Source organism: Sparus aurata, chromosome 8 (assembly GCF_900880675.1).
Source record: "Sparus aurata chromosome 8, fSpaAur1.1, whole genome shotgun sequence".
NCBI lineage: Eukaryota > Metazoa > Chordata > Actinopteri > Spariformes > Sparidae > Sparus > Sparus aurata.
The window spans coordinates 12,285,817-12,298,046 of record NC_044194.1 but is presented as its reverse complement, the minus strand read 5'-3'; positions in this window follow the sequence as shown (position 1 = coordinate 12,298,046).

Here is a 12,230-nt window from a genome sequence, read left to right as displayed (position 1 = left end):
TGGGTGCAAGGGAAACCCACAGGAGTGTTTGAAGTTGACCTTGGGGGTCAAATTACGGCAAAAAACAACATTTCCACAGAGCGATATCTAAATTTATCATGGAAAGATGTGATGGAAAAGTAAACACCAGCAGAAGCAGGAGGAAGAATAGGAGGGCGAGGAGGAGGAAGAAGAGGAGGCAGCCTGTTCAACAGACATTTGCTTTACAATAAAATAAGCTAACCAGAGAAAAACCCTTGACATCCAGTTTTCCCTTTCATTTCCTTTTTTTAGTAGCTTTAAGGTATGAAAAATCATCTAATTTCACAGTATCAGAATAAAGTATAAATATGTAGTATAAATGCATCCCAGCCCGTCTTTGAGGCTACAGTATATGATGTTTACACTAAGTGAAAGGTTATTTCAGTTGTGGATTGTCATGTCATTTTATATCAACTCCAAATGTTTAATCATGATGTGATTTATATCCTCCTAAACTCTCCGATATCCTCCAGTAATGAGAGGTTGGCTGCACACCAGAGGGACAGTGAAAGGGGTAAATGAGGACAGCATCTGACATGGAAGACTTTGCAACAAGTTAATTTAAGTGCTGCGAGGAAATAACAATACTACTGTGTGATGTCACCACGTATCTGCTGTGCTGAAAGTCGCCAGCCTTACCTGTGTGGACGACTGCTGCTGCTGGTCTTTATCTCAAACTCGGCGGAGAGAGAGAGTCTTGATAAGAAGTCCATGAATGAATGATTGACTTAATTTTCCTACTCCCTTCCCAGCCATGTGTCTCGGCGTTGCCCGCCTCTAAGAATGGATAATGCGTAGTTTCTCCTAGTAAGCAGACACAAATGAGCTTTATCATCTGCCAGTGGCTTTGCGTGTATCAGTCCAGGAGATTACCTGTTCTTCAGAAGGAGGCAGAGCTCTGAATGGAGCAGGCAGCGAAGGAAGGAATATTGATTTGGGAGTGCGGTGGGAGCAAAACCAAAAAGAAAAATGGCAAACAGTGTCACTATGGAAACTTGAATTACGCTGGGCCTTGATCAACTTGATCTCCTGTTGGAGGAGAAGGGAAAGAATTGAAACAGATCTCCCTTGTTCCCAAATTCTGCCGCACATATTTGAATATTGAATCAGTGAGTTCAAATAATAAGCATGTTCAATGTTTTTTTTTCGTCACATATGCAAGAGATTCAATACTTTTTGTGGTAAAATTAAAAAAAAGAATAGTATTACACATAGAGAAGATAAAGATAAGATATATTATGTATGATACACACTCTACTCAAAACACTTCTTATATAATATACTTTATTTATTCCGCAAGTCACTCTGAGCTGAAGATCTCATTTACAAGTGAGACCTGTGTGCAGAGTGCAATAAAATAATACTAACAGGAGACGATTTAAATACACAATTATTTAGAAGTCAGCCTGACAGACCCTTGGCGCAAGAATAGAAATGTAAAAATATTCTGTATCTATACACATACATTGTAGATATATGTACGAGCAAGCATTTAATTCATCAGACAGAATTAATGTGACAGCTTCCTGTGATTTGAGGACAATCTGTGCAGCCAGGATTACACAGCAGCAGGACACAATGTACCACAAACCTGTGACTGGCGCAGGGCACAGGTGTTCCTACAGAGGAGAGTTCCCCCCGTTCAGCCACAAGAGGGCGCTCTGCACTCTTCCATGACCAGGGACTTCATGCCCATCTCTAACTATAGGCCTCCTACAGTGGCTGTAAGAAACACCCTGTACTTTGGCTCTGTCAGGTTGTCTGAGGTTATATCTGTACGTCACATCCCACCAGCGTCGCCTGAGCCGCGAGCACGAATCTGCAAACATCGCCAGGAAAAGGCGCTCTTGCTTTTCTCTCACCACGCGGTTTTATCTGAGACACCTGCTTCACATTGGGCTCGACTCAACCCCCTCGGTTGTTTTCAACCTGATAATTTGTAAATTTTCTTGTGTGACTGATGTCATCAAGTTGGGGCCAGATGGCATAAACAGCTGGAGAGCAGGTTGAAGCTGAAAACAACAACTTCCGCGTGTGATTCTCTGGAAAGGAGGAAGACGCCGCTCAAGGAGGGGGGGCATGTTTCACTTGGTGCACTGTGTCTGCTGTGCTGTGGAAGCCCTCCTTTGTTCCTGTAAAGTGGTTGGAGGCACCACCCCTGGCAAAGGAAACCCAAACATTTTCAATGTACAACGGAGCACCAGCGCCGCAGAGTGAAAAAAACAAAACAAAACACCAAACAAAGGCATCTCCGTCTGCTTTTGTTTGCGCGATCAGCAGTGACCTACAGCAACGTAACAATGAAACTTGTGTGTTTGTTTGTTTTTTTCACTCAGCCAGTGTTTTCCCTGGTTGCCAAGGGAAATAAGACTACACCCTCACCTGAGACCTCGGCGCTCCAGGCGTGTTAAGTCCCTCAGTACTGCAGAAGGAGGGCAAACACGCTCACCTGATATCAACCGGCACGCAAAGCAGCGTTAATGAAAACATTACATAAAGGCAGATAGCATGACACACAAGATGTTTGACTGCTGACATTTCGTCTCTCTCTCTCTCTCCAGACCAGACACACACACCGCCTGAACTTAAGGGCAGGAAGCGGTCTTTAGTGGTTTGTTATGAGTGGTTCGTGTCAGGACATGTTCCCGCGGCGCGTCCATGGAAGCACCTTGGGATCCCCACATAATAAGCACTTATTAGGCGTGACAGCGAAAACATGATTTGCGAGTCACAAATCCAACAAAAGGATACATGAAAAAATTTGTGGGACGGAGCCAATCAAACACAGACTGACTTTAGTTCATAACATGCTAAATCTGCGTTACATTTAGCTGTGGCTGTTGAGAATGTAAACAAATATAAGCGTCGTCGTTGAATGCATACTGCTTTATAAATATATGTATATGCTGCATGTGTTGGACACATTTGAAATCAATTTTAGAAATGGAACTTGTGTTTATTTCTTTAGTTACACTTTCCATAAATTATCCACCATTCTGCATTCCATTTCACGCCAGTGTGAAGTTCTTCTCAAGCACATTTCAGGGGAAATGTTTCAGTTTTTACTCAACTACTGATGTGAAAAGAAAGACTTTATGGATCCCCTCGGGCGAAAAAAGGGTACTTTATAGTTGCTCCTTCTCCAGTGGAAATATCAAACTGTAGATGTGAAGAAGATAGACATAGAGAAAAAAGTATGAACAGAATTACTCAAAAAGTATTCAAATGTAAAGTATAACATTATGGAAATGTGCATTAAAACTATAATACGTGACAGCTGTGTGTAATGCAGTTGAAAGTGGCTCGACCTCGACCAGCTCAAGCACTGCAATGCTTCTAACACATTGATGCATCAGCAGAAACAAACGAGTGCTTTTATTATTAACACTTAAAGTCCAGTTCGCTGATAATACGGCTTTTCTTTTGCTTGAGTTGAATTTTTGCAGGACTAAGTTAAAGAATGCAGGAAATATTGTTTTGTATAGATAATACTTCTTCCATCATTGAATATTGCGTCTTTTACACTGCTCCCCTACACATTATATTCTGCAATATATATTACTTCATGTCAGTCCATACGGTACATATCATTACGCTGTCATTGTACGTGCAGACACATCATAGCTGCATTCGTTCCAACCTCCCCTTTTGTAAATAGTGCTGTTTTTTTACTTTCGGTACATGACTGGTTCAGTTGTTCGCTGTGTATGTTTGTTTCTCTTCGTATTCATATATTCACTCTCGCTGCGCTTCACGCTATCTGGCTCGATGCCAAACTGCACTTTGTATGCAATGACAATAAAATGTTATTGTCTAATCCTGTAGTGAATGTGCTGTATGTGACAGTGGAAAGCGCTCTTTGCTATCTAAGCTAGCCGACATCTGATTTAACGTTCATTTATTCGTCGTCACAGCAAAATTCAAATTATGTTGCACAAGAAAAACTCTTTTTTGTGGTGGAGCGTTGAGGATTGGGGGGGGGGGGTGTCTGGGGTCTCACAGCCTGAGGGAAGAAGCTACTCCGTCGTCTGGTGGTGCAGCAGCAGATACTTGTGTATGTTTTGCCAAATGACAGCAGGGTGATCAGAATCGACTATTAGTAACCTTTGGTCTCTGCAGACATCTCACCTCACCAATATCTCTGATCCTCATTAGATGGGTACCAGAGATGATCTGCGGAGCCTTCCTGTCCTGTCCTGGGCTGTGCAAGAACCATGCTAGTTTGTGATGTTTCCAGTCAGAATGCTTTTCCTTGCGGCTCTGTCAAAGTTGACGAGAACTTGGCACCGTGACTCAGCCTTAAGTTTCCCTAAATCGAGGCCTTTTACGTGCTTTTTTTCTGGGAATCCAAAACTCTTGCAGGAGCTTTTAAAATGTCAAAATAATAATCTGGCTCTTCAAACCCATTTTAATAAGCAGGTAATGTAAGTTGCATACAGAATGTATGAATAATATGGAGTATCTTTTTAAAACCAGAGGAGGAAGTCCCCTCGCAGGAGGTGGAGTCTCAGTAGAGTCCACCAATGTCAGAAAGAGGATGTTTACGATGTCTGGGACTCGAGAGGGGCCAGAGTGTGTTGATGGGCAAAATTGCATAAGCAGTAGTGTTGAGCCACGGGTCTTCCTGAGGGTTACGGTAACACTGATGCTCAGACGGGTTTCTGTGTTTATAGGAGTGGTCCCTCTGCGCACTGCTGTCAGCACAAAACGGATTATAAGGAAGTAGGCGTGGCAGACTACAGGTCTGCCTGTGCCCTACAAATTCACCGTTGAACGCTGTGGCAGGCTCGTGCACACCCAGCTGTCTGTTTCTGCTGGCTGACTGGCTCATTGCACACCACTAGGGCAAAACCTTTCCTGGAAACCCGTCCCCCAGGGAGAAACGCATTCCATGAATATCCTGCTTGGTGCTGCTAAACGGCTGACCGTGTACATATCTCTATTCAGCCCCTCATTGAGTGCACGCTGGCGTAAGTCTTTTCAAAGACTGACCTGGGGCCCACACAAAGGTTAACAGGGAATCCATATGCTGCAGCGGGGCTGTTAAACAGCAGCTCTCTTGACCTACAGGAAGTTACTAAACCACTGACTCTGTTTCACAATAAGTCATACTGAACTGAACAGTGGCTCCTTCCTTTGATCGGAGGAGTTTCGTAAACCTCCATGTTTGTGATTGCAGCGTTTGTGCTGTCGGGGGGGGGGGGAGCACATAAGCCTTTCCCAGGGAGCGGTGAAGCAGATCTTTTTCTCACTGGAGGAGGGGACGCTGAGTCCTGCGCTCAGCTGCGTAAACTTCCAGAATCAACTTATAGTCCAGCATCTAAACAACCAGATGTGGGATTCACACTCGAAAGCCTCATTTCCCACCACACTTTGGATGACCTTTATGAAGGACCGCCATGAAAACGGATCAGAAAAAGATGGGAGCTGCCCTCCAGTAACACTCTGGAGATCTGAGACGGGAACAGACAGCCAGACAGACAAAAAAGCACGGAACTGCTGACCAACAGTTTCGCACCAGGAACCGAAGCCACATGATACAGCTGTCTCTGTGTTGGACCATGACCACAGTTTAATAGATGCAAATGAATGTCAGATTCAGATGTAAACATGCAAAATCAATAGTCATTGCTGTGATTGTTTGATTAGAGCTGCTGCGAGTGGGAGCACTGAACATTATGAGGGGAAAAAACGTCAATATGTTGGGCGCTTCGTCCGAGCCACAGGCTGTTAATGCATGTGAGCCCTGTATAATCCACAGAGACGTGTCTGTGACTGGGTCATACATAGAACACAGCGTCAACTTGCACGAGAAAAACCATGAGCTCTTTTCATTCTGCTCCAGTCTCGACCAACTGAAACGCCAAGAATCACCGGACCACATGGACGCGGCTTATTGTGCTGACTTAGTGTAAAAGTATACAACACAATTAGTTCATTTAAATCGGATTTCTCCATCTGAATAAAATAAACTAAATCTGCAGTTAATAAAGCTGCCTCGATGTTTCCAAACCAAAAGCCGGAGATAACCGTTCATCGCGTGGCCACAAATGGATGTGGTTTAAACTTGAACGCTCATGAGAAGAATAATGAATAATCTAAAGCGCCACTAGTTTTTTTTATGTATCACAACACACAATATGAAATTGTTAGATGAAGTGAACATCATCAGTTTGGTTCTTACCTTGCGAATTATTTGACTTAACATTCATAAGTTGCCGTGAGAGTGGCACAAGGTCAGGGAGGTCAATAAAAATAATCACTTTAATTAACATATTGTATGAAGGTAGAATCTGTAGGCAAGGGACAATCTGTTGCCGATTGACCAAATGCATGAGAGCGGGCTTTGGTTGCATGTTGGTAATCACAAAGAGTCCATGTGGAGAGCAAAAGAAGCAGGACGAGAAAATGCGCTAGCCATCGCCTGACAACGATCATCATCATTTATTTGAGTACATATACAGTTAAATGATCCATTATCCAGATATCCGGTTGCTACACTGACAGCTCCGAAACACTGGCTGTTGTCCCCAAAAGCTAAATGGTTACAACTGGAAAATTTCTTTGCAATTTACAGTATAGTATTTTTAGTCTGTAGCAACTTTCCTGCATGAGTGCATCGGCAATGTTACATTATACATCAACCAGCCAATTACATCAACCAGTGTGTCTCGACACACAGCTGAAATTGGTTTAATTCTCTTTGCGAATAATCTGCGTGAAGTGTGTGCGATTTCAACAACAGGCAATTTCGAAACTATTCTCACCAAATTTAATTAAACCGAAACCCTTATCGCGGTGTTTACGTGCGTGTGACGAGACAGAGCTCTACAAACTCTACAGACATGCCACAAGAAACACCTGTTTGATGCTTTGAAATTGGATTGTCAGTGTCTCTGAGCAGGAGACAAAGAGTCAGTGAGGTCCTCATCTCCTCATTGATTGTCCGATGTGTGTGTTGCGGACCATAAAAGCCCAAGTGGACAAGCACCTGTCTAATCCTGCTGATCATAGCAGCATTGTCATTATCTACGGGCTCTTGCCTGTGACTGTAATTACAACTGCCTTGGATGATCTGAAACACAGATGGTGGTGGGAGACTAAGCGAACGGCAGTAATCGGTTGGGGCTGCGGGGTACAGACAAATCTTTAAATACCTGCGCTGACGGAGGCTAAACACTCCAATCATTGAACCTGATCGGGAGTGGTCGGTCTGTAGCCGTTAACTGCAGCTTTGTATTGCTGAGGTAACCCCCTCAACTGTGTTACAGTTGTAGGCATGCGTGTAGTCTGATGGACCTTAAGTGCAGTTAATCAAATAAGGGCCACTGAATCACATGAGGTCATGTGCTCTTGGTGTTCATTAACGTTTTAAACCATCGCTCAAGGCGTGTCGTGCATCCAGGCAATCTTCCGAAATCCAAGGAATCAAAAAGGGATCAGATAAATGTTGAACGTCTGCACGCATCACGGCTATGTTGAAAAATTCACATTTCTGTATGTTGCAACTACAGTTTCTTTTGGTTCAACTTTCAATTTTAGTTTGTGACTGCTCTGTGCTCTCTCGTTTAGTCTGGTGAGGTTTAGGCAGAAAAGAAAAAACTTGGTTAAGAGTAGGAAAAGATCAACACCTGCTTGCAAAGGTGCAATACGGAAGACTCTGTGTTGAATTTGTACTTCCAAACAAGAGGAGGGGAAGATTATCGCCAGAATAACCTCTTACTGCTGCTAACTGTAGCTACCGTCACCTACTTAGCTCAGTTAGCCATGCAGCTAGCAGCCTGGACTAGGAGCTCGGTGCACCTGTGATGTATTGGTGTTGGTTTGGTGCACCAAAACTGCTTAATCAGGATTCAAAAGTTATTCTCGGTTTTGAACCTCAGTATCATTTTTGCTAACTCCCATGTAGAGCCTTGTGTTCAGCCGTGTCAGTCATGAAGTTTCATTTGAGCCTTTTGGTCTGATCGTTTCTGCTGAGATTAAAACCATTTCCCTTAAGAACATGCTGTTTCCTCACACTCACAGGAAGTAAGGGTTTTGGCTGAGGTAAGGCTGACGTAATACAGAAACTCCCTGCAGCAAAGTGTGTACCAGGATGATTGTGTGCGTGCAGCACCCACAAACTTTGTGAGAGAGAACATAAACTGGATTTATGACAGTCTCACAAAAATCAGCAGCTTCCTGCTCTATAGCTCAAACGACTGCAGGTAGAGTGAAGCTTTAGGCTCAGTTGATTCTTGACCTTGGAAATAGCAGATGACAAAACAATCTTGACTTCAGCAGACCTGAGTTTGTTTTTGTTTTCTGAGGTCAAGGATGAGCTGTCAAGTCCAACTCCTGAGGCCACTTCAGTGGAAACTGAGGGAACCCGCTCCACCGATGAGGACTGTGCAATCGTCAACTCAGCGGATCTCGTGTTGTGCTCGTTTATTTCAGCTTTTTTTTTTTTTTTTTTTTTTACAATTTTCAGCTGAGCTTACGCAACATCACACATGGACAAAAAAATGTTTTAGTGATCCCGCAGGATGTTTGGTTTGGCTTCTGAAAATCGCGCATCATCCAGAGGTGAACGCCTCGACTGTTGCGCTTGTGGATCCAGGTGTGGAGGAGGCGCCCAGCCACAGTAAACGGGGGGGGAAAAGGATGGAATAAGAAGAGTGTCAGGTTCAACCCCCGCGTGACTGAGCGCCTCTCGCATACCGGCTACATGTTGAACGTGGCTCCTCCGCCCCGGCGTTGCTTTTTTTTTCTTTTCAGGGCTGTCCGAGTTGTTTAACTGTTGCTGACCTACATACAACACTGCCATGTCAGCCCTCAAAATCAGCCTGCCCCATAGATCCTCCAGACAGGAGACTCCCACAGAACATAGCAACAGAAAACTCTCCTCCCACCTCTCTCCCCCTCTCTTCCTCTGGAGCTATGCAGGCCAGGCTCTGTGGCTCTCCAGCCTCCACTGGGCTCCAGGATTGGGGGAAGGGACCGAGTTAACATATGGCTTATTGTGCATTGTGGGCTCGGCTTTCAGCTCATCAACAACACTAGCTCTCCTCCTCCTCCTGCTGCAGAAAACTGTGTTGGAAAAATGTCGCTTCCTGTCTGTGCACACAAAAATAATAAACCCCCTGACACCAGACTCCCCTCACAGAAAAAAAAATAAAAGCATGCACCGGTTGAGTTGCTGTGATCAGGAGTCAGCTCTCACCACCTTTAATAACAACGTGTGTAACACTTGCAAGTGGTAATCACTTTTGGCTGCAGCAGCAGACAGCTGGTTCGGAGAAATGACGATGACTACCTGTTTTATAACCATGTTTTGCTCTGGAGGGTAAAATGTGTTGCTGGCACAGTTCGCGGATCCGTTGCGTGTCTAGCAAAGCGGTGCGCCACAGTTCGGTGACGCAAGGAGAGCTATTAATATCTCAGGGACGGGATGTTCTCGCTTCGGCATCGGGGTCACTCGAGGATAAACAAGTTGCGTCCCCGTCCCCGTCCCCACTTCTTGGTAGACGTCGCAGTTTACGTCAAGCGACGCAAAGAAAATTGGGGAAGAAATAAAAAAAAATAAAAAAAAAAACCCGGGAAGTTTTGAGGGAGACGCTTCAACTTCTCACATTTTAGTCGAACGCGCCCCCGCCCCCCTCCTCCTCCTCTTCCCCGCACCGGGCGCAACCCCTGCGGTCAGCCTGCCTCACGCACGCACCGCTCCAGTCAGCGTGGAGCCTCGCCCACATGTGAACCCGGTGACTCCTGGTCGAGGCGCGGAAAACAGTCATATGATGTAACAGTGCCTCTTTGGAAATCGTATGTTTTGAAATTCAACCTCGTTTTTTTTTGTTTTTTTGTTTTTTTGCATTTTTTTTTTTTTGCATTTTTTTTTTTCAAAATTAATTTAAAAACACAGGCCGCTCCTGACGCGTCTTTTTAACGTATTACAAAAAAAAATCTACAATCTAATACATCTAAAAGAGAATATAAAGGAGATGTCTAACCCTGGAATAAGAAAAAAAAAAAACACAAAGGAGAACTTTTCAAAGTCAGATTGAAGTGAGGACACACGAGACACACACTCAAAAAAAAAACAGTCTTGATGTTTATTTATGTCAGCCAGTGATCTAATTGGTAGTCTGGCTTTAAGTACAGAGGAGCTCATAGTAAAGCGTTTTCCAAGTGGACCTATAAGACTGAGCAGTTTTTCTTGTCTTTTTTTTTTTTTTGGAGGATAACTGAAGCTGCTTTTTTTAATTCTAGCTCTCTAAAAGAAAGTCACGCTACATCACTTAGGTTCAACGCTCAAAATGAGATATTGGGATATGGGTTGCAGGCAGATGTTCATGCGCATTAAATGTGTCACATTGTTTTGGGCACCGAAGATATTCCTAAAAGACAGAATCAAGAATTCAGACATGTCACAGAATAAAACACTATAATGTCTATTTCGATGTCTAATTTTGAGAAGTGTGGTTTGAAGAATTTCTTTTGTGATGCAAACAGCAAAAGGTGGTCAGACTGTCTTGGCGCAGATACAATTAATTGTTTAATGAACCCAAAATTAAGTTGTTGTGGAGTAATTTTTCGAGTTGTGAGCTGCTATTGTCTGATAAAACAAGTGATTTGAGGACACAGTTTCTTTCTTTTTTACATTTTATTGACCAGATTCAAGATTCAAGATAATTGCTGTCACTCCGGTTGTACAAGTACACTCGTGTGAAATGATCTGGCTAAGAAGCTCCACTCGAGAAATTGTAAATATATAAAAAATATTGTATGAAGAAATAAAAACAGGGCATAATAGCACTTAAGTAGGCGATAAAGGTGTAACGCTACAACATGTAGAGACAGGTTGGGAGGATTACTTGTTGAAATATGTACATTAAAGTGATGTAACCTGATTACTTTCCGGCCCTTTGGATTACCTCAACACCAAACATATGCAACTAAAGACAAGAGAAAAGAGAAAAGAAATGTAAACGATACATATATATGTATATATACGCAGTAAAAACAGTATGACATCAGTATATGAGTAAAAAGAAAAGTATAGAATTGAATAGAAGGTGAACTGGTTGACTTATAGAGACAATAATCAGTCAGTCCTCTTGGTTTCCACCAGGTCAAGTGTCTCACTGTATTGTCAGTGTATTGTTGCAGTTTTTACTCTCTGCAGTCTCGAGCGCGCTGCAGGTTTATTCCTCGCGGCTGACCTGCCATTTAAGTGCTTCTGTTGAATGGCCTTGGAAAAGAGACCCTCAGCTCCTTAGCATCAGCACCAGTTAATGCAGCGCCCGCGGACTCGCCACCCAGCTGAATGGCGTATTTCATAGTCAGGTCCCCTCGCCAGTGCCTGCGAGGCACATCCCTCCCCGGCCACTGCACTGATCAATGCATTCTGAATGGGGCCACTACTGACCGGCAAATGGGTGCGAAAACAAAACTGCGTCCGCTTCACTTTGCTCTTTTGAGCTGTATTGTTTGCAGCGGACAAAGCCACCACGCTGTGATGTGAAGGAACAATGATGGCAGTACATAGTCACGGCTCAGCCCGGGGGTCAAACAAGTGACGTGGCTCCTAGCTTGTGATGATGGACTCAACTCTACATGCATGGCGGTCGTCACTTTCACGTCACAGGATGGGAAAGGGCAGTCTGTCTTGAGAGGGCTCCCTTCATATTATGCAACAGACGCGCCGAAATGTTCTATCAATGAGTGTTTTGGGCAGCACTGTGTTCTGCGGTTGGTGTGGCGGAGAGGCAGCACCAAGGCGGGGGAGGCAGGCAGGCGGGATTAACATACTGGTGAAAAAAGGCTGCCTCTGTTGTGTGGCTGAACATGGACAGCCTGGAGGCACAGGCAGAGGGAGGAATGACGACCAAATTGATTTCCATTTTAAACAACACCTCCCACCCTTCTGTGAACTGATGTAGCTTTCAACTTTCAGCCTCCAACCCCTTCCTACAAGGTGCCTCATGGAGCCCCTTGGAGTCCTCTTTTGTGCCATCAGTCTTCACAGCGGTACTCGTCCTCCTTCCAGTCTCAACTGTCTAGCAGTAGCTGGAGGTGGACGCCTGCATGGCAGCACAAACTGTACCTGGACTGCTCAGTACTTTTTATATATTTATAGAAGGCAATAAAGGATGTATTTATAGCTACACAAATATATTACAGGGAACATTTAACCTGTTATGAAACAGTCTCAGTTTTGTACTGATGGC